We start from the raw sequence: 27432 nt of genomic DNA, 5'->3' as shown, positions 1-27432 counted from the left end.
TTGAGAGTTCTCAGTTCTCGCCGTATCCCTGTCAAACTATGAGCATGTTGGCAAATTTGGCAACATGTTGTTGCCACTGTGTGAACATGCGTGTGAGGGAGGGAGGCGGAGCAGTGTGACTGCCTGCTGTGCTAATAGACAATGCAAAACAAAACAAAACAAAAGCCTAATATAGCTACAACAAACTAATATATAAGTCTGAGAAGGGACATTGTAAGATTGTAGTTGTTAGTTATTATAGATTTTTAAGATAAATAAGATACCGGTAGTTAAACAGTAGGCTAATAAGAGATGAGGGGCTTGGAGCAATAGCCTATCCGAGGCTTAAGACCCTAACCGCCCCTTCCCTTTTGGACCTCAATGGCTCAGAGTCAGAGCATAAAGTCATAGTAAATTAATTATACATAATAATTCCTTTTAAACAAGGTCGAACGGCACAGATATGTGTCTTTCAAAGGGTGACATTTGTCAGCTTTGTCACCTCACTCCTCTGAAACGCCTGTCCCAAAAATAACCTCAGCTGTCAGACCCCGTCTCTGTCATTGCCATTTGTAGAAGAGAAGTCAGCTGCTTGATAATACTCCCACTTCAGAAAGAAAGATTTTGAACAATGACAATGAACTGAAATATTTTCCATACTTTCACATGACTGGCATTGCTAATCATTCATGGTTAAGTTAGTGGTCTTAATATGTGCGCATTCAATATTAAAGTCAAAAGACTAATATAGTAAGTGGACAAGTAAAAATGTGAATTCAAACCAAACAATGATTAGCCTTTATACAATTAGCCTATGCAATTATAATGCTATACTGGCAGGCCTGCATTTCGCTATCCTTGCAGCAGTGTTTGAAAAAGTTGCACATTTGATTTGAGAATGTTTTGGTGATAACTGCCTATATGTTCCATGAAAGATATTACTTTAAAATAACTTTATCACCTTGAGTCTTCAGCCACACTCAGGTAACACAGATGTTGTCAATCATGTGGACACAAACTTCCGTTGGCTGTGTCGATTTCCGGGAAAATAATCCAGAATTTGTCTTTAAAAAAGAAATCCACAAAAGCGATCTTGCCAGAGGTTATATTTCCAAATGATAGTGTATCCAGGATAGTGTGTGTGGAACATCCCCCAGTCTCCTGCGGTGGGCGGTGGACTAGGCTTCTTTTTCTTTCTTCTGTGGTAGCCTACCTCATGATGCCAACAAGCTGCCGTTCCTATTTCGGTGCAGCCTCCCTTCTAAAATAGACGTGTCATTTACTGTAGAGATAGCCTGTGCTGGTCAAGAGGGGAAGAGAAGTAGATTGGGAGGTTGGCCTGCTGGCGTCTCTCCTAGATAATAGACTGCATTTGTTGTTGTAAACTAGTATCCATCCGCCCACCAGACTATAGGCCTATAGGACAGCTAAAACAATATTAGGCTGCAGTAGCCTGCCCAGATGCCAGACTCATTATTTAAATAGGTGTAGTATTTAAAATGAATTGCTTTCCAAAAAGACTTATGTCTTTTTGGAAAGTAATTAATCCAAACACCTTGTGCAAGGAAGGATGTGTATTCGTGATACTTAGGCTTCATTTTGTTGTATAGGCCCAAATAAATTGGGCTATAATATTAAAAAGACTCGTGTGAAGTGAGGGACGAGCAGATTTTTGGAGGCATGTTGTGAAAAATGAAATAAATGTATTATAATATATAATATTAATAATTTATTATTTATACTATTTATATAGTATCAAGTTGTCATTTACAGGCTGCTCTAAACAAACATTAAAGTCCATAGACTTGGCTGGCACGTGACTTGATTTCGGAAAGCCGTGCATTGGAGTGGATAGCGCCCCTCCAAAATAGGCACGATACAATTGTTATAGTTCATTCATGAAATTCCCTCCCCAATGTATTGTAATGGAATCAATTTAATGTAATGGCTCATTCCTTTTTAGAGAAGTATAATACTGTACATAGCCTAATGATGGATAACACTCATAACAGTTAGGCCTTAATTCATTGGTGCCGGAAGACGTGATGGGATCACTGTCAAGGATGTAAATTTTATTACTTAAGCAGTGTTGGCGTTTACTTGGCCCTCTAGGATCTAGGATGGGCTTTCCCCTAATGCGTATGACTGACAGCAGCAGGCCTCATGCCATGGGCCTCGATTTAACCCCCCCCCCCCCCCCCCCCGAAACTCTAGCAGAGTGTCCTCCCCACTGCTGCTACTTTCTGTGGCTTCATCCTCTTCTGTCCACAGTTTGGAATAATTAGATCTGGGTTGTCTAAGCCAAGGCCAGTTAGACGCTATCTTAATGGCACGTAACTTGATAAATTACCATTTGCAATGCATCTGTGTCACTACCAAATAAGAGGACAGGACAGGAGTGGCAGTTTTCACATGCATTTGCCATTTACTACTCTGCTCAACCTTCAAACATTTAGCCAGTGGCATGCACCACAGGTAGGGACAGAGGGGGAAGTGCCCCTCCCTTTTTAGTCTCAGGATTTAAAAGCAGTAAAGCACCGGTATGTCAATAAACAACATGTAATGGTTTGTGGCAGAAATGTCACTCCTATTCTGGCCACCCTACATTGGCTGCCTGTCTCGTTCAGAATCAATTTTAAAATATTGTTATTCACCTTCAAGGCTATAGGTCCAGGTTATATTTTGTGCCCACTGCCTATTTGAAGTCTGCTGTGTTATTTGATCTATGCTATGTTTTTTTGTTTCTTTTTGTTAAGCAAATTGTGACCCTGTTCTTATACAAATAAAGATGTATTGCGACCATAGGTCGCATTTACTATGAATGTTTTGTACATGGGAAAGCCCCCATATATGGTGCCCAGGTCTCATGACATCACGGGACATCATCTGAAAACTCTAGACGGGCATACCCCAAAGTTATTAATGCACCCGGCGAGTTCTCCACAGGCCCGAAAATTAAGACCGGGCCCCACTTTGGGAACCGAACCACTGGCATAGATTATTTGGTCTGCAGGAGAGTAGAGAGAGAAGTATTTTCCTCAGGAAAATGTACTTTCTCTGCTAACCTACTTGGAGTTCACATGACCTCAGACATTTTCAGAGTAAGGTCAGCTAGGTCCATCATGTTTGGAGCTGACACATGGGTGCTTTAAAAAGAAGCGGTATGTAGCCTATATGTTCAAGTAAGGGTCTGGTGCACTATTCATATACAGTGTGTATTTATATTCAACATATATAAGCTTGAACTGTGTGTGTGTGTGTGTGTGTGTGTGTGTGTCAGAGAGGGGGAGAGAGGAATGAACAGTAGATGACGCCATAATATTAATTACACCAAATTAAAACTTAATGTTGGTCTGCATGTGTGTTGAAGACACATACATGTTATACTTCCTAACCCCCATGCACAGCATCTACAACATTAACTATAACTTATTTGGACCTATGGAGGAGCGGCAAAAATGGGCATTTTAGTGTTGTGGTGGTACTTTTAGAAGTGGGGGGACTTGTGCACATGCACGCGCAACATGTTCAGACACACTATTAAAACATGCAGACGTGTATATAGCCATATATTATATATTTATAAACAGGGTTTACAATGCTTAACCATATCCATAAAAGTAAACGACAAGTCAAAAAACATATATTTTGGCAAAAAATATTTTAGACAGAAATTATTTAACTAATTTAAAGCTGTTTAGAGTATCCATAGTACTGGTACGCTTTGTTTTACATGGCCAAACTGTGTTTCCCAGAATTAGGCAATTTCCTCTTTGAATTGTATGAGTCGTCACCACGCATGGCCTTGTGTAACTGCAAAAAATACAGCAATGAAGACATACCACCACATGGAATCATTAATTATCATTAATGGGCATGGCACAATCAATACGATTGGCAAAATACCAGTAGTTGATTAACTGACTTATAGCCTAGCATATAGTTAAGACATGTTTTATACCGATCTGCATCTTCATAGGGATATTAATTGCAGGCTTCCAGAGGGCATCTTGCCTCATAATACCAGTAGGCTATAGCAACCTGGAAGGAAATCATAACCAGTTGCAAAAATAATAAGTATCCTATTTGGCACTATTGTGTGCAATTATGTTATCTAAAAGCACAACAAATTAGCGACTTACAATAACACTTATAATACACTATGATCCTAACGAAATGTTTTGAGAAAATAAAAATCTGTGAGTGACCAGCATTTATCAACAATGGCCTACTGTAAAAAGTCATTATTTTACTGTGTGCCATATGGATTACTGGTCACTCAAATAAGGATTCTGTTGTTATTGTTAGCAATCCGCAAAACCTGCTCTACTTTTGCCGGGAATACCAGGCTTGGCACTTGGCAGTCAGTGAAGTGAAGTGGTTTGTTTTTGTGAGAATAGTACTTTTAATACACATTACAAAAATACATACAGTACCAGTTGCTCCCAGCAAAAAACAACAACAACGAGACTGTCATAATGTTGTGTTGTTTATGCAGTTTGAGTTCCGCTGTTTCCTTTGTTTCCAACTCCAGCAATCGAGGAGCCAGATCCAGGACGGCCTCGTCGACCTCCTCGACTTCTTCGACCTCCTCCCTTTCCACCACGACCGCTGCGTCCAGATCCAGTACGGCCTCCTCGACCTCCTCCCTTTCCACCACGACCGCTGCGTCCGGAGCCTTTGCCAGACTTGCTTCTTCTTGTCCTGATCTTCTTCTGTCATTTCAGGAGACAAGAGATCAAGTAAAAAGCCTGGTTAATATTTAGTTGTACGATGGTGTCCTGTGTCGAAAATAGCAGATCTACAAGTTCATAACACAACGTGATGCAACACTTTGTGGGCTTGTAGATCCGTTTCCTTTTTTTTGTGTGTGTGGAACACCTTCGTACAACAAAGGTGTGCATTGTTCTGGTTTTGTTCTTTTGTATAACTGAAGATTGTTTCTAGTGTGTTACTTGATGCCTGCTACAGTATGTGTCATTCAAAGGTCAAAGGAATATCATGTGAATTCTCAAATAGAATACCGGTACTATAGCATCTTTAAAAACGACAGATATTGGTCACGGTCTGCATGCAATTATGTACCTGCAAATCTTGTTCTGCCACATCACATCTGAATTCAAAGGCACTGATCTTGTCAACGTCTTGAACTGGGTGAGTAACATCCATGTCGCACAACATTCTTTTCTGAAAAAATACATTTTAATTAAATGTTTTATTGAAGACCTGAAGAACATACTTGTAATTCACTCTGAACACAAGGTGTTGAACAAACACTCTTCATAGTTGCAGTCACCTTTCAATTATAAATTAATTCTTATATAGCTACTTAAACGTACCCCATGTTTCTTCAGAGAACACAATGTGTCGTTACACTCTGTCTCTTGTGCAGTAAATATCAGCCTTCTGAAAGAAACGGCAGATAGGTCGGCATCCTCGGGCTGCAGCTGTCATAAAATAAAATAGATAAGATGAGATCTTTATTCATTCACAGGAAGAAATTCATGTCAAAATCTGCAAAAAAGGCTATTGGAAGTGTCAGTGTAATATGACTTTCCATTTCCAACATGTTGTTTTGCCTAGAGTTTGTGCAAATACAAGTAGTAGGTCTTCTGACATACTCACAGTTTCAATTTGGACATCATTGTGAAGCAGGCGGTAGTTCTGCAGAGGAAATTTGAGGTTTAAAATGAAGTCTTCATAGTTGGGTTCAGCTCTAGCCAGCAAAGCAAGCAGAGCAAGAGTGAAGAACAATGTCATTTGAGTCTTCATCTTTGTCTATTTCCTAAACTGTACGGTGGTAGTGCTTATATACAGTGGTTGACTCTTGCAGAATTTCCATTTTTGAGCAATCCAGGATTGGGGAAATCTGCCCCCTACAACCCAGGAAATAAAACATAGCTTACTGTAACAGGGTCAAAGGTTCACAGGTAGAGTCATGATTTTCACAAGAGGATAAATCTTTTTTTTTTTTGTAAATTGTGAGCATTTGAACTGCAAACGATCTAAGAAAACATCAGATGTAATAATACCGTTCATGGTTGTTTGTTACAGTGTTTTGACAGTTCATGTGTTGGCACAAAACAATTACAAAGAGGAATTTGCTTCACATGTTACAACACATATCTTGCAATGTCTATAGAAAATGTTCATGTCAAAGCAATATCCCAATACAAGAGATTGCGTTAATATGAACAGTAATTGGATGTTTTTGATTTTCCACAATTTCAACATCTATTGCAAAATTAATTTCTTTCAGTTTATCATCAACAATTATGAGGGGCCGTACCCTTTCTGTTAAATCAAGCACCTTCTTTTGGATATAATCTAAAATTGCGTATTCATTAGTTTGAGCTTGTTAACCACTTAAACACTTTACAGTGACTTTTCAGTTTTCACTCTGCATTAAATAGCTTCAATAGTTGGAAAGCTTTCCCCAAAATATATTACTATATTGTCAGCAGACCAATGACTGACAGACTGACAAATTCTTCTGCATTGTCAATTGATGCATTTGTTATTGATTGACAGTTTGTAGAATTACAGTACATTTCAAGCACAACTCAATACAAAGACTGTTAACTGTGAGTGGACGACCCAATAAAGCATTACACTTGTTTATAAGAGGGTCCACCTTGTTCAATTCATCAAAACATTTAGAGTGCAAATATACACTTCTATATAGCCAAAGAACAGAACAGGAATTCATCATAAAGGAGGTGAAAAGGGAAAAGAAACAGTATACAGTGAGGGGGAAAAGAGGTGGGTGGGGTGGGGGGATTCCGATTTTACGGGGGCCAGTTTCAAATTGCAGCCATCCGTAGGTGCCCTTTGAGAGCGGTTTTGAAGTAGTCAAGGGATTCGCATGTCTTAATGACATAGGTAGGGTGTTCCACATTTTGGTAGCATAGGAGCGAAAATAAATTGTTTGTGGCGAATCTGGGTTGCACATGGTTTGTTGCACTCCACTCCCTCTGGTGTTGTGGGTGTGGACGTTAACATTAAGGAAGTATTTAGACAGGTACATACATGGGTATCTTGGTGGTGTAGCGAATCTTGTGGACCAGACCCATTGCAAGATGCTGTACTCGGTCGTCAACCCGAAGCAATTCCAGCCTGCCAAAGTGGGCAGGGGTGAGGTGGGTTCGGGGGTGAGGCCAAGTAGGAGCCTGACCAGTTTGTTTTGGGAAGTCTGGAGCCTTGTTTTAAGGGCCTTTGGGCCGATTCATACTCCTATTTTACCGCTGTTTCGGCGCTGTAGTGTCGAAATTATTTCGGCTCGTCAGAAATTTTCAGTAGCACCGAAGAGCCGACTTTAGGACGGTATCCGCCCCCCCGAACCTCAAATGACGTCACATTGTAGGCACTACAGAGCCGAACCGACTTTTATTCGGCTCTAAAATACGAGTATGAATCGGCCCTTAGAGGTGCTGTGGTACCAAGAGGTGCATGCATAGTCGAAGAAACCTTGTACGAGGGCTCCTGTTAGGGTCTTCAAGGTGGTTTTGTTGACCAGTGAGATCCTGGGAATATCAGGATTGTTTGGCACTCAGTGAAGTGAAGTAAGAATTGAACAAATCTTGGTTTGTTTTTGTGAGAACAGTACTTTAATACACATTACAAAAATACAGCATGTTTAGAAAGTTGGTCAAATGAACAGCAGTTTACAAAAGAAAAATATCCAGTATATTTCAATGAAGCAACGGCAACCATACAGTACCAGCTGCTCCCAGCAAAAAACAACGACAACGAGACATAATGTCATAATGTTTATGTAGTTCGAGTTCCGTTGTTTCCTCAGTTTCCAACTTTGGGCCGATTCATACTCCTATTTTACCGCTGTTTCGGCACTGTAGTGCCAAAATGATTTCGGCTCGTCAGAAATTTTCAGTAGCACCAAAGAGCAGACGTTAGGACGGTACCCACCCCCCCAAACCTCAGATGACGTCACATTGTAGGCTCTACAGAGCCGGACCGACTTTTATTCGGCTCTAAAATAGGAGTATGAATCGGCCCTTTAGCAACCAAGGAGCCAGATCCAGTACGGCCTCGTCTACCTCGTCCCTTTCCACCAGGACCGCTGCGTCCGGAGCTTTTGCCAGACTTGCTTCTTCTTGTCCTGATCTTCTTCTGTCATTGCAGGAGACAAGAGATCAAGTAAAAGCCTGGTTAATATTTAGTTGTACGATGGTGTCGAAAATAGCAGATCTACAAGTTCATAATACGTGATGTAACACTTTGTGGGCTTGTAGATCTGATTACTTTTTTGTGTGGAACACCTTCGTACAACAAATTAGCCTATACGTCTGGCATATAATGGACAGTGACACTTAGGGAAAAGGTGTGCATTTTTCTGGTTATTTTAAAGGGGAATACCACTCATTTGTTACTATGCCATTAATATACCATGATAATGTAAGACACACATTAGACAACTAACTGAGCTGTTCTTCCTGCCTTCCATAGTAAATGCGCCCTCTGGTGGCGGGTGGTGTCACACACACAGACAGACAGACAGACATGTTCTGCCTGGCTTCCATAGTTAGGGCTAGCCTACCCGCGAATGTGGTTACCACAATTCAGGGGGCCAGGGCTCCGTCCACCATCAAGGTGTACGACATAGCATGCGCTGGTGCGCAGCACAATCCAGTTAGGTTGTGCCTTTTCAGGCCTTGAAGAGGGAGGTTCTTACTTTCTACAAGAACTCCTAGATAAAGGCAATTCCTTTTCCTCGCTGAAGGTAAACCTGGTGGCCATATCGTCTTGCCACATTGGCATAGACAACAAGGCCCTGAGTGAGGACATCCTCATAAGGCCGTTTATGAAGGGTGCGCGTAAATTACGCCCGGTGACCCGGTCTCTAGTTCCACCGTGGGACTTGTCCGTGGTTCTGAGGGCTCTTTCAGAGACCCCATTTGAACCAGGTCTGAAAGCCTTGTCCCTGAAGTTCATCCTGCTGGTGGCCCTCACAACGGCTAAACGTGTCAGTGACTTACAGGCCTTTGCTGGGTTTCCCAATTGCATATGGTGTAAGACTTGTAGTGCTGCACATGCTCAGATGCCCTCTATAGGCCTCACACATATGCATGAAATGTATATGTTCACAGGCTTCTATGTGCCACGCAATGGTAGCCCTCAGGCCTGAGGCCTGGTATGGTAGGCCTCAGGCCTGAAATTTAATTTAATAATATTTGGACTGCTGGACTGCTGACAGTATGCTCTCTTTGCTCTATATATATATATATATATATATATATATATATATATATATAAATATATATATATACAGGGCTGCAATAAGTGGGGCGCCAGTGCGCATGCGCCGTCAAAATTCATAATGCGCTGTCAATCAAGCGCCAGGAAGCGCTTCTGCGTACCAACAGCTGGGGCCGCACAGAATGATTATCATGGCCAGAATACTAGTAAATTCTGTCGCGAGAGCATTTCCCACTGACTGCCACTCAAAGTAGCTACTACTGGCCAATCACAGCATGTCTTGCACAAGTGCACTGGCCATTGTGGCTAATCACAGCGCGTCCTTAGTCAAACGAGGGAGGATCCACTCTATGGGGAGGATTCCATGCAGCTCACTGCTTGTTTTCCGGGTGCTGCAAGGTGCTCGTGTGCGATGCAACTTGCTCGTGTGCGATGCCGTCTCTCACGGACTGGCACTGCTGCACAATATGAAGCTTATCAACATGACAACAGTGCGTCCCGACATACTGTCCCTTATTATCGTAAAGTCGGGTAGTGTATACTGTTTATTTTGCACCAAGGAGCCATGTGTGTCTGACTGTGTTGACTGTGTGTACATCGCCTCGGCTAAAAACAAGAGGGAAGCCTGACGTATGCTTCGCCGTACGACGTCTCGTATGTTAAACAAATAGGCAATAGCTGATCTGCAAGCTCACAACGTGTCGCCTCCGCAACACGTTGTGAGCTAGTAGATCGGCTATTTAAATTTAAAAAAAAGTATCTAAATATTGCTTTGATGCTCATATTATCCTTAGGAAGTATTAAGAAGTTTGTATTAGAATATGCATATAGGGCTGGAATACACATGGACATATAGCTGCAATTTGCAACTCTAGATTTTTTTGTATAATGGGATGAATCTAGAGTTGCAATACTCTCCATTGACTCCCCAGTCCCCACTTATCCAATAAATATCGTTTTGCTATAAGTTATTCATGCATCCATCTTTTATCCATCCGGCGAGACGGGTCGCCGCATTTTAGGAGCACCAAGTAACTCCTCCAGGTGCTCCTCTGAGTACTAGACCAAAAAAGTTGTGTGCAGCCCTGTATATATAGACCTGAGGCCTACCATACCAGGCCTCAGGCCTTAACATACCAGGGCTGCGTTCGAATTGCTAGGGTTGTTCCCTACTTCCTACACGGGGATCCAGACTCAGTGGACTCTAATAGTGATACACTCCCTGTATGGGGAGCACCGAGTCTGACGTCGATATAGAGGGCACTATAGGTCTGCGAGTTAATTTTTTATTTGCATTGTAATCCCCATAGGGAACTGTTTGAAAAATAAACAAATCATCCCGGCCATTTCACTCATTTGGATATGAAGAATCAACTGATTACAAGAAACCAGTCAAAACGCTGCTGCTGAATTTTCGCTAGGAACAGACTGAATCAAATAACAAATAAGTGACTACAGGCTGTCACCTCCCTGGCAAGGACAGTTTGTTAAAGGACCACTTCACAACTTTTCAACCTATCTTCATATAATAGGTCCTCACTATTAATCATGAAAAAAATTGTTTCTACTCGATCTGTGTCTCATAGGAGGGCTGTGGGCAGTTCAGAAACCGTCTTCCAATGACATCATCGATGGGGAATACAAGCTAATAAAAACTGCAGGCTTTCTAGTCCTGAAAAGTTGCAATGCGAAAATGGAAGCCATCGTTCTCACGATGAAGAAAATCTAAACATTTTTGTAAAAAAATCTTGTTTAAAAAGATAATTTGCCTAATGATGATGTCACTGGAAGACGGTTTCTAAACTGCCCACAGCCCTCCTATGAGACACAGACTGTAGAAAAAATCGTGCCATTTTATCATGATTATTAGTGAGGACCTATTGGTTTGCAGGCATTTAGGCCAATAATAGCAGACCTACAAGCTCGAGTGGCACGCTACGAGCTTGTAGATCTTCTATTTTTAAGTAGCTAAATTATAACATAATGCTTAGTTGGAGCCATGCATGCAGAAGCAGGTGCGCAAACGCGTGCATGTGCGCTCAAGAGCGAGGTTGCACAATGCATTATGGGGTAGATTTGCTTCGCTGTGTTTTTGTGGTGACCATCGATGGTCCCTACAATTCCCCGTGCATTGTGGAATACTTCAGTCCACTACATTAGGTTGCAAACATGCTCACTACACATTCGGACACTATAACAAAATGGCGGAACCCCAAAGTAGTGCACTATATGGGGCATAGGGAATGAATTCGAACGCAGCCCAGGCCTCAGGCCTGAGGCCTACCATATCGTGGCACATCTATGCACGAAATGTCTATGTTCACAGGCTTCTGTGTGCGGCCTAGAGGGCATCTGAGCATGTGCAGCATTACAAGTCTTACACCATATGCATTTGGGAAACCTAGCCAATGTCTTTAAGTCCGGACTGCACGGTGAGGACAAGACTAGGGTGACGGTTAAACCTAACCCAGCATTTTACCCCCAAGAACTCCAATGCCACAATTGTGCCGGTGGACCGGAGGTCCTTCCACCCTCCTCCTTTCGCGTTAGCTGAGGAGGAGAGGTTACACACATTGTGCCTAGTCAGGGCCATACGGGTGTACATGGCCAGAACGGTTTCCTTCAGGAAAGGAAGTCAGTTATTTGTGGCATGGGGAAGCCGGTGACTAAGGTCAGGCTGTCCCAATGGTTCGTGGAGACCATTCAGATGGCTTACTCCAGCAGTGGTGCTCTACCACCTGTGGGGTTGAGGGCTCACTCTACCAGCAGCATCCTGGGCTCTACACAAGTGCATTTCGGTGCAGGATGTTTGTTTGGCGGCAAACTGGTCGTCGCCTTCAACTTTTGCAAGATATTACAAACTGGACGTTACTGAGCTCTCAGTGGCTCATGCAGTCCTACAGGTTGCTGAGGAGCGTGTGAACCACCCTCAGGCCCCCTAATGAGGGGTTGAGACCAGTATGGTCAGGTCAGGGCATGGGCAACTGCGGTTGCCAGGCTCCTGGCAAGTGTGTGAGATCTTTGGGTCAGGGACCCGTTGGGCCTTGAGATTATGAGATTATCTCTCCAACTAGATTGATAGATCCCAGGGGAGGCGTGTTCACCGTCCAAGGACGCGTTCAGCCGGGGATAGTTGCTCTCTCTCTCTTAGTGATAACGAAGGGAGTGTATGAGTCTCACAAGCGTATCTAAAGCAAATGTTAACAGTTATTAATGACCGTGATTATTTAACCATAACATTTGTGATAGCTACGCCGGGTGGCCCTTCTCACTTGCTTTTTGCACAAGAAAAGGGTTTAGAGAAGCGGAAGCGAAATAGGGGTTTATTCCCTCACGAGCAGGAGCGTGCTGCATGCGCCATCACGCATAAAGCCCATGGTCTTAAAGCATCATGCCGCGGGAGTGTACAATACAATTTTTCTGTAAAATGGAACAATTGGGATGTTCTTACAAGCGTATCAATCGCAAATGTTGTGGTTAAATAACCACGGTTATTAAATAACCTACAGTATTGTTCTTTTGTATAACTGAAGATTGTTTCTAGTGTGTTACTGCCTGCCTACAGTATGTGTCATTCAAAGGTCAAAGGAATATCATGTGAATTCTCAAATAGAATACCGGTACTATAGCATCTTTAAACACTACAGATATTGGTCACGGTCTGCATGCAATTATGTACCTGCAAATCTTGTTCTGCCACATCACATCTGAATTCAAAGGCACTGATCTCGCCAACGTCTTGAACTGGGTGAGTAACATCCATGTCGCACAACATTCTTTTCTGAAAAAAGACATTATCTATTTAATGTTTTATTGAAGACCTGAAGAACATACTTGTAATTCACTCTGAACACAAGGTGTTGAACAAACACTCTTCATAGTTGCAGTCACCTTTCAATTATAAATTAATTCTTATATAACTACTTAAACGTACCCCATGTTTCTTCAGAGAACACAATGTGTCGTTACACTCCGTCTCTTGTGCAGTAAATATCAGCCTTCTGAAATAAACGGCAGATAGGTCGGCATCCTCGGGCTGCAGCTGTCATAAAATAAAATAGATAAGATTAGATCTTTATTCATTCCCAGGAAGAAATTAATGTCAAAATCTGCAAAAAAGGGAAAAAAGAAGAAGAAAATAGGCTATTAGAAGTGTCAGTGTAATATGACTTTCCATTTGCATTATGTTTTGCCAAGAGTTTGTGCAAAAGAAAGTAGTAGGTCTTCTGACATACTTACAATTTCAATTTGGACATCATTGTGAAGCAGGCGGTAGTTCTGCAGAGGAAATTTGAGGTTTAAGATGAAGTCTTCATAGTTGGGTTCAGCTCTAGCCAGCAAAGCAAGCAGAGCAAGAGTGAAGAACAATGTCATTTGAGTCTTCATCTTTGTGTCTATTTCCTAAACTGTACGGTGGTAGTGCTTATATACAGTGGTTGACTCATGCAGAATTTCCATTATTGAGCAATCCAGGATTGGGGAAATCTGTGCCACCTACAGCCCAGGAAAGAAAACATAGCTTACCGTAACAGGGTCAAAGGTTCACAGGTAGAGTCAGGATTTTCACAAGTAGAGTCAGGAGAAATACATTTTTGTGTAAATTGTGAACTTTTGAACTACAAAGTTTACAAACTATAAAGAAAACATCCTATGTAAAAGTACCGTTCATGGTTGTTTGTTACAGTGAACCTACCGTACACAGAAAATGAAGCGTATGTAGTAATGGCAGGAAACATTCTTCTCAACATTACCAGTGGGCGAGCTGGGGGAAGGACAAAAATGCTCGTCTGAACTTATCGTGGGCCTTGGGAAAAAAAATCAGCTTTCCTCTTACCGCCTCTGATGGAATTAAATGTTCTCAATGCCTTCAGATCGAACTGAGACCTCATCTTCTCTCCAGCTTCATGTCCACCTTCACGTCCGCAAACTTCAGCATTTCACTTCCTCGTCGCTTTCATCTTCCCTTTTTCTGGATTTCAGCTTCTATCTGTAAAATGACACACAAAATGAGATGATAAGATCACACATTACAAACAGCAAGTGGCAAAACACAATCAAATATGCTACTGAAAACAATGCAGTTAAGTGGAAATTGTGACAAATACCTTACCCATTTCAACTACCGTACAGGGAAAAGGAAGCATATGTAGTAATGACAGGAAACATCCTCATATTTACCAGTTAACGAGCTGGAGGAAGGACAACAATGTTCGTCTGAATTTATCGTTGGCCTTGGGAAAATGTAATTCCATCAGCTTTCCTCTTACCGCCTCTGATGGAATTAAATGTTCTCAATGCCTTCAGATCGAACTGAGACCTCATCTTCTCTCCAGCTTCATGTCCACCTTCACGTCCGCAAACTTCAGCATTTCACTTCCTCGTCGCTTTCATCTTCCCTTTTTCTGTATTTCAGCTTCTATCTGTAAAATGGCACACAAAATGAGATGATAAGATCACACATTACAAACAGCAAGTGGCAAAACACAATCAAATATGCTACTGAAAACAATGCAGTTAAGTGGAAATTGTGACAAATACCTTACCCATTTCACCTACCGTACAGGGAAAAGGAAGCATATGTAGTAATGACAGGAAACATCCTCATATTTACCAGTTAACGAGCTGGAGGAAGGACAACAATGTTCGTCTGAATTTATCGTTGGCCTTGGGAAAATGTAATTCCATCAGCTTTCCGCTTACCGCCTCTGATGGAATTAAATGTTCTCAATGCCTTCAGATCGAACTGAGACCTCATCTTCTCTCCAGCTTCATGTCCACCTTCACGTCCGCAAACTTCAGCATTTCACTTCCTCGTCGCTTTCATCTTCCCTTTTTCTGTATTTCAGCTTCTATCTGTAAAATGGCACACAAAATGAGATGATAAGATCACACATTACAAACAGCAAGTGGCAAAACACAATCAAATATGCTACTGAAAACAATGCAGTTAAGTGGAAATTGTGACAAATACCTTACCCATTTCACCTACCGTACAGGGAAAAGGAAGCATATGTAGTAATGACAGGAAACATCCTCATATTTACCAGTTAACGAGCTGGAGGAAGGACAAAAATGTTCGTCTGAATTTATCGTTGGCCTTGGGAAAATGTAATTCCATCAGCTTTCCTCTTACCGCCTCTGATGGAATTAAATGTTCTCAATGCCTTCAGATCGAACTGAGACCTCATCTTCTCTCCAGCTTCATGTCCACCTTCACGTCCGCAAACTTCAGCATTTCACTTCCTCGTCGCTTTCATCTTCCCTTTTTCTGTATTTCAGCTTCTATCTGTAAAATGACACACAAAATGAGATGATAAGATCACACATTACAAACAGCAAGTGGCAAAACACAATCAAATATGCTACTGAAAACAATGCAGTTAAGTGGAAATTGTGACAAATACCTTACCCATTTCACCTACCGTACAGGGAAAAGGAAGCATATGTAGTAATGACAGGAAACATCCTCATATTTACCAGTTAACGAGCTGGAGGAAGGACAACAATGTTCGTCTGAATTTATCGTTGGCCTTGGGAAAATGTAATTCCATCAGCTTTCCTCTTACCGCCTCTGATGGAATTAAATGTTCTCAATGCCTTCAGATCGAACTGAGACCTCATCTTCTCTCCAGCTTCATGTCCACCTTCACGTCCGCAAACTTCAGCATTTCACTTCCTCGTCGCTTTCATCTTCCCTTTTTCTGGATTTCAGCTTCTATCTGTAAAATGACACACAAAATGAGATGATAAGATCACACATTACAAACAGCAAGTGGCAAAACACAATCAAATATGCTACTGAAAACAATGCAGTTAAGTGGAAATTGTGACAAATACCTTACCCATTTCACCTACCGTACAGGGAAAAGGAAGCATATGTAGTAATGACAGGAAACATCCTCATATTTACCAGTTAACGAGCTGGAGGAAGGACAAAAATGTTCGTCTGAATTTATCGTTGGCCTTGGGAACATGTAATTCCATCAGCTTTCCTCTTACCGCCTCTGATGGAATTAAATGTTCTCAATGCCTTCAGATCGAACTGAGACCTCATCTTCTCTCCAGCTTCATGTCCACCTTCACGTCCGCAAACTTCAGCATTTCACTTCCTCGTCGCTTTCATCTTCCCTTTTTCTGTATTTCAGCTTCTATCTGTAAAATGACACACAAAATGAGATGATAAGATCACACATTACAAACAGCAAGTGGCAAAACACAATCAAATATGCTACTGAAAACAATGCAGTTAAGTGGAAATTGTGACAAATACCTTACCCATTTCACCTACCGTACAGGGAAAAGGAAGCATATGTAGTAATGACAGGAAACATCCTCATATTTACCAGTTAACGAGCTGGAGGAAGGACAAAAATGTTCGTCTGAATTTATCGTTGGCCTTGGGAAAATGTAATTCCATCAGCTTTCCACTTACCGCCTCTGATGGAATTAAATGTTCTCAATGCCTTCAGATCGAACTGAGACCTCATCTTCTCTCCAGCTTCATGTCCACCTTCACGTCCGCAAACTTCAGCATTTCACTTCCTCGTCGCTTTCATCTTCCCTTTTTCTGTATTTCAGCTTCTATCTGTAAAATGACACACAAAATGAGATGATAAGATCACACATTACAAACAGCAAGTGGCAAAACACAATCAAATATGCTACTGAAAACAATGCAGTTAAGTGGAAATTGAGACAAATACCTTACCCATTTCACCTACCGTACAGGGAAAAGGAAGCATATGTAGTAATGACAGGAAACATCCTCATATTTACCAGTTAACGAGCTGGAGGAAGGACAAAAATGTTCGTCTGAATTTATCGTTGGCCTTGGGAAAATGTAATTCCATCAGCTTTCCGCTTAACGCCTCTGATGGAATTAAATGTTCTCAATGCCTTCAGATCGAACTGAGACCTCATCTTCTCTCCAGCTTCATGTCCACCTTCACGTCCGCAAACTTCAGCATTTCACTTCCTCGTCGCTTTCATCTTCCCTTTTTCTGTATTTCAGCTTCTATCTGTAAAATGGCACACAAAATGAGATGATAAGATCACACATTACAAACAGCAAGTGGCAAAACACAATCAAATATGCTACTGAAAACAATGCAGTTAAGTGGAAATTGTGACAAATACCTTACCCATTTCACCTACCGTACAGGGAAAAGGAAGCATATGTAGTAATGACAGGAAACATCCTCATATTTACCAGTTAACGAGCTGGAGGAAGGACAAAAATGTTCGTCTGAATTTATCGTTGGCCTTGGGAAAATGTAATTCCATCAGCTTTCCTCTTACCGCCTCTGATGGAATTAAATGTTCTCAATGCCTTCAGATCGAACTGAGACCTCATCTTCTCTCCAGCTTCATGTCCACCTTCACGTCCGCAAACTTCAGCATTTCACTTCCTCGTCGCTTTCATCTTCCCTTTTTCTGTATTTCAGCTTCTATCTGTAAAATGACACACAAAATGAGATGATAAGATCACACATTACAAACAGCAAGTGGCAAAACACAATCAAATATGCTACTGAAAACAATGCAGTTAAGTGGAAATTGTGACAAATACCTTACCCATTTCACCTACCGTACAGGGAAAAGGAAGCATATGTAGTAATGACAGGAAACATCCTCATATTTACCAGTTAACGAGCTGGAGGAAGGACAAAAATGTTCGTCTGAATTTATCGTTGGCCTTGGGAAAATGTAATTCCATCAGCTTTCCTCTTACCGCCTCTGATGGAATTAAATGTTCTCAATGCCTTCAGATCGAACTGAGACCTCATCTTCTCTCCAGCTTCATGTCCACCTTCACGTCCGCAAACTTCAGCATTTCACTTCCTCGTCGCTTTCATCTTCCCTTTTTCTGGATTTCAGCTTCTATCTGTAAAATGACACACAAAATGAGATGATAAGATCACACATTACAAACAGCAAGTGGCAAAACACAATCAAATATGCTACTGAAAACAATGCAGTTAAGTGGAAATTGAGACAAATACCTTACCCATTTCACCTACCGTACAGGGAAAAGGAAGCATATGTAGTAATGACAGGAAACATCCTCATATTTACCAGTTAACGAGCTGGAGGAAGGACAACAATGTTCGTCTGAATTTATCGTTGGCCTTGGGAAAATGTAATTCCATCAGCTTTCCGCTTACCGCCTCTGATGGAATTAAATGTTCTCAATGCCTTCAGATCGAACTGAGACCTCATCTTCTCTCCAGCTTCATGTCCACCTTCACGTCCGCAAACTTCAGCATTTCACTTCCTCGTCGCTTTCATCTTCCCTTTTTGTGTATTTCAGCTTCTATCTGTAAAATGGCACACAAAATGAGATGATAAGATCACACATTACAAACAGCAAGTGGCAAAACACAATCAAATATGCTACTGAAAACAATGCAGTTAAGTGGAAATTGTGACAAATACCTTACCCATTTCACCTACCGTACAGGGAAAAGGAAGCATATGTAGTAGGGCTGTCAGAACGAATTTCATAATATGAAAGAAATTCGAATATTAAAAAATATATATATATTCGAAAGCTAAAATTGCCATTCGAATGGAGCTTTTATAATTTATTAATTCTATTTAATATTTTTATTTTGTTTTATGTTATTTTATCCGCTCACTAAATGTATTGAGTAACGCATCTACCGCTGTGAAATCTCCCCGGCCGCTTCCACTGCATGTGAAAAGGTGCACGCCGGTCACGTCGCAGAAGAGGTCATTGATTGGCTAAAGTAGGGCCAGATTTCAGGGTAAGCCAATCAGAGACAGTCTACAGGGTGGGCGGGCTTACTGGCAGTAGCACATTTAATCACAGACACATAAACCCTTGTAACACATACATGGATACTAGTATACTACGCAGACAGAAATCTCCGGTAGAACGAAAATCATAATACAGTCTCACGACGCAACTTTATTGCACATCTGTGCTTGCCTTTCATCCACGCTTCTATAGCCTTTTAAATCTCATTTCCCATCCACGGGCACAAGCAAAGTGATATCAGCATCTTCCACCCGATCTGTGGTGTTTCTGACGAAGGTAGCAATTAGTTAGCATGGGAGCTAACATTAGTTTACTTTAACTCTGGTCCATATCGTTAGAAGCCAAGGAGTCCTCCTTAATAACACACTCGATGCTGCGTTTACACGGGCAGACACAGACGAATGCTAATATCATTTGGAGCAGGCCGAGCAGCTACTGTACACGTCTGTTTGCATCAACATGTTGCTGGCTTCACAATGAATGATAGATTTTATCGTTGCCTCTGCCCGTGTTTAATGGTCAGGATTTCACTGTCCACAGCATGCAGACCTGTCAAAACTATGCACTTCCCAAAACTCACAAGACATGCCAGCCACGTGTATTATTATAGGCTAAATATGAGCTAAAATAAACAATGTAAATATTCGAATATTTTCGAAAATTACAAATAATTAAGCAATGAAATTCGAATTGGATTATAGAGGTGAACTGACAGCCCTAATATGTAGTAATGACAGGAAACATCCTCATATTTACCAGTTAACGAGCTGGAGGAAGGACAAAAATGTTCGTCTGAATTTATCGTTGGCCTTGGGAAAATGTAATTCCATCAGCTTTCCTCTTACCGCCTCTGATGGAATTAAATGTTCTCAATGCCTTCAGATCGAACTGAGACCTCATCTTCTCTCCAGCTTCATGTCCACCTTCACGTCCGCAAACTTCAGCATTTCACTTCCTCGTCGCTTTCATCTTCCCTTTTTCTGTATTTCAGCTTCTATCTGTAAAATGACACACAAAATGAGATGATAAGATCACACATTACAAACAGCAAGTGGCAAAACACAATCAAATATGCTACTGAAAACAATGCAGTTAAGTGGAAATTGTGACAAATACCTTACCCATTTCACCTACCGTACAGGGAAAAGGAAGCATATGTAGTAATGACAGGAAACATCCTCATATTTACCAGTTAACGAGCTGGAGGAAGGACAACAATGTTCGTCTGAATTTATCGTTGGCCTTGGGAAAATGTAATTCCATCAGCTTTCCTCTTACCGCCTCTGATGGAATTAAATGTTCTCAATGCCTTCAGATCGAACTGAGACCTCATCTTCTCTCCAGCTTCATGTCCACCTTCACGTCCGCAAACTTCAGCATTTCACTTCCTCGTCGCTTTCATCTTCCCTTTTTCTGGATTTCAGCTTCTATCTGTAAAATGGCACACAAAATGAGATGATAAGATCACACATTACAAACAGCAAGTGGCAAAACACAATCAAATATGCTACTGAAAACAATGCAGTTAAGTGGAAATTGTGACAAATACCTTACCCATTTCACCTACCGTACAGGGAAAAGGAAGCATATGTAGTAATGACAGGAAACATCCTCATATTTACCAGTTAACGAGCTGGAGGAAGGACAACAATGTTCGTCTGAATTTATCGTTGGCCTTGGGAAAATGTAATTCCATCAGCTTTCCGCTTACCGCCTCTGATGGAATTAAATGTTCTCAATGCCTTCAGATCGAACTGAGACCTCATCTTCTCTCCAGCTTCATGTCCACCTTCACGTCCGCAAACTTCAGCATTTCACTTCCTCGTCGCTTTCATCTTCCCTTTTTCTGTATTTCAGCTTCTATCTGTAAAATGGCACACAAAATGAGATGATAAGATCACACATTACAAACAGCAAGTGGCAAAACACAATCAAATATGCTACTGAAAACAATGCAGTTAAGTGGAAATTGTGACAAATACCTTACCCATTTCACCTACCGTACAGGGAAAAGGAAGCATATGTAGTAATGACAGGAAACATCCTCATATTTACCAGTTAACGAGCTGGAGGAAGGACAACAATGTTCGTCTGAATTTATCGTTGGCCTTGGGAAAATGTAATTCCATCAGCTTTCCGCTTACCGCCTCTGATGGAATTAAATGTTCTCAATGCCTTCAGATCGAACTGAGACCTCATCTTCTCTCCAGCTTCATGTCCACCTTCACGTCCGCAAACTTCAACATTTCACTTCCTCGTCGCTTTCATCTTCCCTTTTTCTGTATTTCAGCTTCTATCTGTAAAATGGCACACAAAATGAGATGATAAGATCACACATTACAAACAGCAAGTGGCAAAACACAATCAAATATGCTACTGAAAACAATGCAGTTAAGTGGAAATTGTGACAAATACCTTACCCATTTCACCTACCGTACAGGGAAAAGGAAGCATATGTAGTAATGACAGGAAACATCCTCATATTTACCAGTTAACGAGCTGGAGGAAGGACAAAAATGTTCGTCTGAATTTATCGTTGGCCTTGGGAAAATGTAATTCCATCAGCTTTCCTCTTACCGCCTCTGATGGAATTAAATGTTCTCAATGCCTTCAGATCGAACTGAGACCTCATCTTCTCTCCAGCTTCATGTCCACCTTCACGTCCGCAAACTTCAGCATTTCACTTCCTCGTCGCTTTCATCTTCCCTTTTTCTGTATTTCAGCTTCTATCTGTAAAATGGCACACAAAATGAGATGATAAGATCACACATTACAAACAGCAAGTGGCAAAACACAATCAAATATGCTACTGAAAACAATGCAGTTAAGTGGAAATTGTGACAAATACCTTACCCATTTCACCTACCGTACAGGGAAAAGGAAGCATATGTAGTAATGACAGGAAACATCCTCATATTTACCAGTTAACGAGCTGGAGGAAGGACAACAATGTTCGTCTGAATTTATCGTTGGCCTTGGGAAAATGTAATTCCATCAGCTTTCCGCTTACCGCCTCTGATGGAATTAAATGTTCTCAATGCCTTCAGATCGAACTGAGACCTCATCTTCTCTCCAGCTTCATGTCCACCTTCACGTCCGCAAACTTCAGCATTTCACTTCCTCGTCGCTTTCATCTTCCCTTTTTCTGTATTTCAGCTTCTATCTGTAAAATGGCACACAAAATGAGATGATAAGATCACACATTACAAACAGCAAGTGGCAAAACACAATCAAATATGCTACTGAAAACAATGCAGTTAAGTGGAAATTGTGACAAATACCTTACCCATTTCACCTACCGTACAGGGAAAAGGAAGCATATGTAGTAATGACAGGAAACATCCTCATATTTACCAGTTAACGAGCTGGAGGAAGGACAAAAATGTTCGTCTGAATTTATCGTTGGCCTTGGGAAAATGTAATTCCATCAGCTTTCCTCTTACCGCCTCTGATGGAATTAAATGTTCTCAATGCCTTCAGATCGAACTGAGACCTCATCTTCTCTCCAGCTTCATGTCCACCTTCACGTCCGCAAACTTCAGCATTTCACTTCCTCGTCGCTTTCATCTTCCCTTTTTCTGGATTTCAGCTTCTATCTGTAAAATGACACACAAAATGAGATGATAAGATCACACATTACAAACAGCAAGTGGCAAAACACAATCAAATATGCTACTGAAAACAATGCAGTTAAGTGGAAATTGTGACAAATACCTTACCCATTTCACCTACCGTACAGGGAAAAGGAAGCATATGTAGTAATGACAGGAAACATCCTCATATTTACCAGTTAACGAGCTGGAGGAAGGACAAAAATGTTCGTCTGAATTTATCGTTGGCCTTGGGAAAATGTAATTCCATCAGCTTTCCTCTTACCGCCTCTGATGGAATTAAATGTTCTCAATGCCTTCAGATCGAACTGAGACCTCATCTTCTCTCCAGCTTCATGTCCACCTTCACGTCCGCAAACTTCAGCATTTCACTTCCTCGTCGCTTTCATCTTCCCTTTTTCTGGATTTCAGCTTCTATCTGTAAAATGACACACAAAATGAGATGATAAGATCACACATTACAAACAGCAAGTGGCAAAACACAATCAAATATGCTACTGAAAACAATGCAGTTAAGTGGAAATTGAGACAAATACCTTACCCATTTCACCTACCGTACAGGGAAAAGGAAGCATATGTAGTAATGACAGGAAACATCCTCATATTTACCAGTTAACGAGCTGGAGGAAGGACAACAATGTTCGTCTGAATTTATCGTTGGCCTTGGGAAAATGTAATTCCATCAGCTTTCCGCTTACCGCCTCTGATGGAATTAAATGTTCTCAATGCCTTCAGATCGAACTGAGACCTCATCTTCTCTCCAGCTTCATGTCCACCTTCACGTCCGCAAACTTCAGCATTTCACTTCCTCGTCGCTTTCATCTTCCCTTTTTCTGTATTTCAGCTTCTATCTGTAAAATGGCACACAAAATGAGATGATAAGATCACACATTACAAACAGCAAGTGGCAAAACACAATCAAATATGCTACTGAAAACAATGCAGTTAAGTGGAAATTGTGACAAATACCTTACCCATTTCACCTACCGTACAGGGAAAAGGAAGCATATGTAGTAATGACAGGAAACATCCTCATATTTACCAGTTAACGAGCTGGAGGAAGGACAAAAATGTTCGTCTGAATTTATCGTTGGCCTTGGGAAAATGTAATTCCATCAGCTTTCCTCTTACCGCCTCTGATGGAATTAAATGTTCTCAATGCCTTCAGATCGAACTGAGACCTCATCTTCTCTCCAGCTTCATGTCCACCTTCACGTCCGCAAACTTCAGCATTTCACTTCCTCGTCGCTTTCATCTTCCCTTTTTCTGGATTTCAGCTTCTATCTGTAAAATGACACACAAAATGAGATGATAAGATCACACATTACAAACAGCAAGTGGCAAAACACAATCAAATATGCTACTGAAAACAATGCAGTTAAGTGGAAATTGAGACAAATACCTTACCCATTTCACCTACCGTACAGGGAAAAGGAAGCATATGTAGTAATGACAGGAAACATCCTCATATTTACCAGTTAACGAGCTGGAGGAAGGACAACAATGTTCGTCTGAATTTATCGTTGGCCTTGGGAAAATGTAATTCCATCAGCTTTCCGCTTACCGCCTCTGATGGAATTAAATGTTCTCAATGCCTTCAGATCGAACTGAGACCTCATCTTCTCTCCAGCTTCATGTCCACCTTCACGTCCGCAAACTTCAGCATTTCACTTCCTCGTCGCTTTCATCTTCCCTTTTTCTGTATTTCAGCTTCTATCTGTAAAATGGCACACAAAATGAGATGATAAGATCACACATTACAAACAGCAAGTGGCAAAACACAATCAAATATGCTACTGAAAACAATGCAGTTAAGTGGAAATTGTGACAAATACCTTACCCATTTCACCTACCGTACAGGGAAAAGGAAGCATATGTAGTAATGACAGGAAACATCCTCATATTTACCAGTTAACGAGCTGGAGGAAGGACAAAAATGTTCGTCTGAATTTATCGTTGGCCTTGGGAAAATGTAATTCCATCAGCTTTCCTCTTACCGCCTCTGATGGAATTAAATGTTCTCAATGCCTTCAGATCGAACTGAGACCTCATCTTCTCTCCAGCTTCATGTCCACCTTCACGTCCGCAAACTTCAGCATTTCACTTCCTCGTCGCTTTCATCTTCCCTTTTTCTGTATTTCAGCTTCTATCTGTAAAATGACACACAAAATGAGATGATAAGATCACACATTACAAACAGCAAGTGGCAAAACACAATCAAATATGCTACTGAAAACAATGCAGTTAAGTGGAAATTGTGACAAATACCTTACCCATTTCACCTACCGTACAGGGAAAAGGAAGCATATGTAGTAATGACAGGAAACATCCTCATATTTACCAGTTAACGAGCTGGAGGAAGGACAACAATGTTCGTCTGAATTTATCGTTGGCCTTGGGAAAATGTAATTCCATCAGCTTTCCTCTTACCGCCTCTGATGGAATTAAATGTTCTCAATGCCTTCAGATCGAACTGAGACCTCATCTTCTCTCCAGCTTCATGTCCACCTTCACGTCCGCAAACTTCAGCATTTCACTTCCTCGTCGCTTTCATCTTCCCTTTTTCTGTATTTCAGCTTCTATCTGTAAAATGGCACACAAAATGAGATGATAAGATCACACATTACAAACAGCAAGTGGCAAAACACAATCAAATATGCTACTGAAAACAATGCAGTTAAGTGGAAATTGTGACAAATACCTTACCCATTTCACCTACCGTACAGGGAAAAGGAAGCATATGTAGTAATGACAGGAAACATCCTCATATTTACCAGTTAACGAGCTGGAGGAAGGACAACAATGTTCGTCTGAATTTATCGTTGGCCTTGGGAAAATGTAATTCCATCAGCTTTCCTCTTACCGCCTCTGATGGAATTAAATGTTCTCAATGCCTTCAGATCGAACTGAGACCTCATCTTCTCTCCAGCTTCATGTCCACCTTCACGTCCGCAAACTTCAGCATTTCACTTCCTCGTCGCTTTCATCTTCCCTTTTTCTGTATTTCAGCTTCTATCTGTAAAATGGCACACAAAATGAGATGATAAGATCACACATTACAAACAGCAAGTGGCAAAACACAATCAAATATGCTACTGAAAACAATGCAGTTAAGTGGAAATTGTGACAAATACCGTACCCATTTCACCTACCGTACAGGGAAAAGGAAGCATATGTAGTAATGACAGGAAACATCCTCATATTTACCAGTTAACGAGCTGGAGGAAGGACAACAATGTTCGTCTGAATTTATCGTTGGCCTTGGGAAAATGTAATTCCATCAGCTTTCCGCTTACCGCCTCTGATGGAATTAAATGTTCTCAATGCCTTCAGATCGAACTGAGACCTCATCTTCTCTCCAGCTTCATGTCCACCTTCACGTCCGCAAACTTCAGCATTTCACTTCCTCGTCGCTTTCATCTTCCCTTTTTCTGTATTTCAGCTTCTATCTGTAAAATGGCACACAAAATGAGATGATAAGATCACACATTACAAACAGCAAGTGGCAAAACACAATCAAATATGCTACTGAAAACAATGCAGTTAAGTGGAAATTGTGACAAATACCTTACCCATTTCACCTACCGTACAGGGAAAAGGAAGCATATGTAGTAATGACAGGAAACATCCTCATATTTACCAGTTAACGAGCTGGAGGAAGGACAAAAATGTTCGTCTGAATTTATCGTTGGCCTTGGGAAAATGTAATTCCATCAGCTTTCCTCTTACCGCCTCTGATGGAATTAAATGTTCTCAATGCCTTCAGATCGAACTGAGACCTCATCTTCTCTCCAGCTTCATGTCCACCTTCACGTCCGCAAACTTCAGCATTTCACTTCCTCGTCGCTTTCATCTTCCCTTTTTCTGGATTTCAGCTTCTATCTGTAAAATGACACACAAAATGAGATGATAAGATCACACATTACAAACAGCAAGTGGCAAAACACAATCAAATATGCTACTGAAAACAATGCAGTTAAGTGGAAATTGTGACAAATACCTTACCCATTTCACCTACCGTACAGGGAAAAGGAAGCATATGTAGTAATGACAGGAAACATCCTCATATTTACCAGTTAACGAGCTGGAGGAAGGACAAAAATGTTCGTCTGAATTTATCGTTGGCCTTGGGAAAATGTAATTCCATCAGCTTTCCTCTTACCGCCTCTGATGGAATTAAATGTTCTCAATGCCTTCAGATCGAACTGAGACCTCATCTTCTCTCCAGCTTCATGTCCACCTTCACGTCCGCAAACTTCAGCATTTCACTTCCTCGTCGCTTTCATCTTCCCTTTTTCTGGATTTCAGCTTCTATCTGTAAAATGACACACAAAATGAGATGATAAGATCACACATTACAAACAGCAAGTGGCAAAACACAATCAAATATGCTACTGAAAACAATGCAGTTAAGTGGAAATTGAGACAAATACCTTACCCATTTCACCTACCGTACAGGGAAAAGGAAGCATATGTAGTAATGACAGGAAACATCCTCATATTTACCAGTTAACGAGCTGGAGGAAGGACAAAAATGTTCGTCTGAATTTATCGTTGGCCTTGGGAAAATGTAATTCCATCAGCTTTCCTCTTACCGCCTCTGATGGAATTAAATGTTCTCAATGCCTTCAGATCGAACTGAGACCTCATCTTCTCTCCAGCTTCATGTCCACCTTCACGTCCGCAAACTTCAGCATTTCACTTCCTCGTCGCTTTCATCTTCCCTTTTTCTGGATTTCAGCTTCTATCTGTAAAATGACACACAAAATGAGATGATAAGATCACACATTACAAACAGCAAGTGGCAAAACACAATCAAATATGCTACTGAAAACAATGCAGTTA

The 27432-nt window shown here is 41.2% G+C and overlaps 1 protein-coding gene and 2 long non-coding RNA genes across 31 annotated transcripts in view; all 3 read right to left on the bottom strand.

Annotated features, from left to right (window-relative positions):
• obscnb (obscurin, cytoskeletal calmodulin and titin-interacting RhoGEF b) overlaps nucleotides 1–1190 on the bottom strand; it is a 100778-nt gene extending 99588 nt beyond the window's left edge. For all 29 annotated transcript variants that reach the window (XM_080779247.1, XM_080779275.1, XM_080779259.1 and 26 more), the window contains exon 1: nucleotides 941–1190. The gene's annotated coding sequence lies outside the window, so the exon portion shown is untranslated. The remainder of the gene's footprint in view (nucleotides 1–940) is intronic.
• Nucleotides 1191–4375: 3185 nt separating this feature from the next.
• On the bottom strand, nucleotides 4376–5750 carry LOC308325018. The gene is made up of 5 exons (XR_013964991.1): nucleotides 5605–5750; nucleotides 5319–5426; nucleotides 5065–5166; nucleotides 4622–4694; nucleotides 4376–4549 (listed from the first exon to the last, which is right to left on the bottom strand). It is a non-coding gene; the product is annotated as an uncharacterized lncRNA (long non-coding RNA).
• A 2243-nt stretch (nucleotides 5751–7993) lies between these two features.
• Nucleotides 7994–13580, bottom strand: LOC308325516. Its single transcript, XR_013965033.1, has 4 exons — nucleotides 13435–13580; nucleotides 13130–13237; nucleotides 12875–12976; nucleotides 7994–8109 (listed from the first exon to the last, which is right to left on the bottom strand). It is a non-coding gene; the product is annotated as an uncharacterized lncRNA (long non-coding RNA).
• Between the last annotated feature and the right edge of the window lie 13852 nt (nucleotides 13581–27432).

Source organism: Protomyctophum bolini (assembly GCF_963924005.1).
Source record: "Protomyctophum bolini genome assembly, chromosome: 12".
Taxonomy (NCBI): Eukaryota; Metazoa; Chordata; class Actinopteri; order Myctophiformes; family Myctophidae; genus Protomyctophum; species Protomyctophum bolini.
The sequence above is the reverse complement of the archived record's forward strand: the minus strand, read 5'-3'. Positions and strand labels throughout refer to the sequence as shown.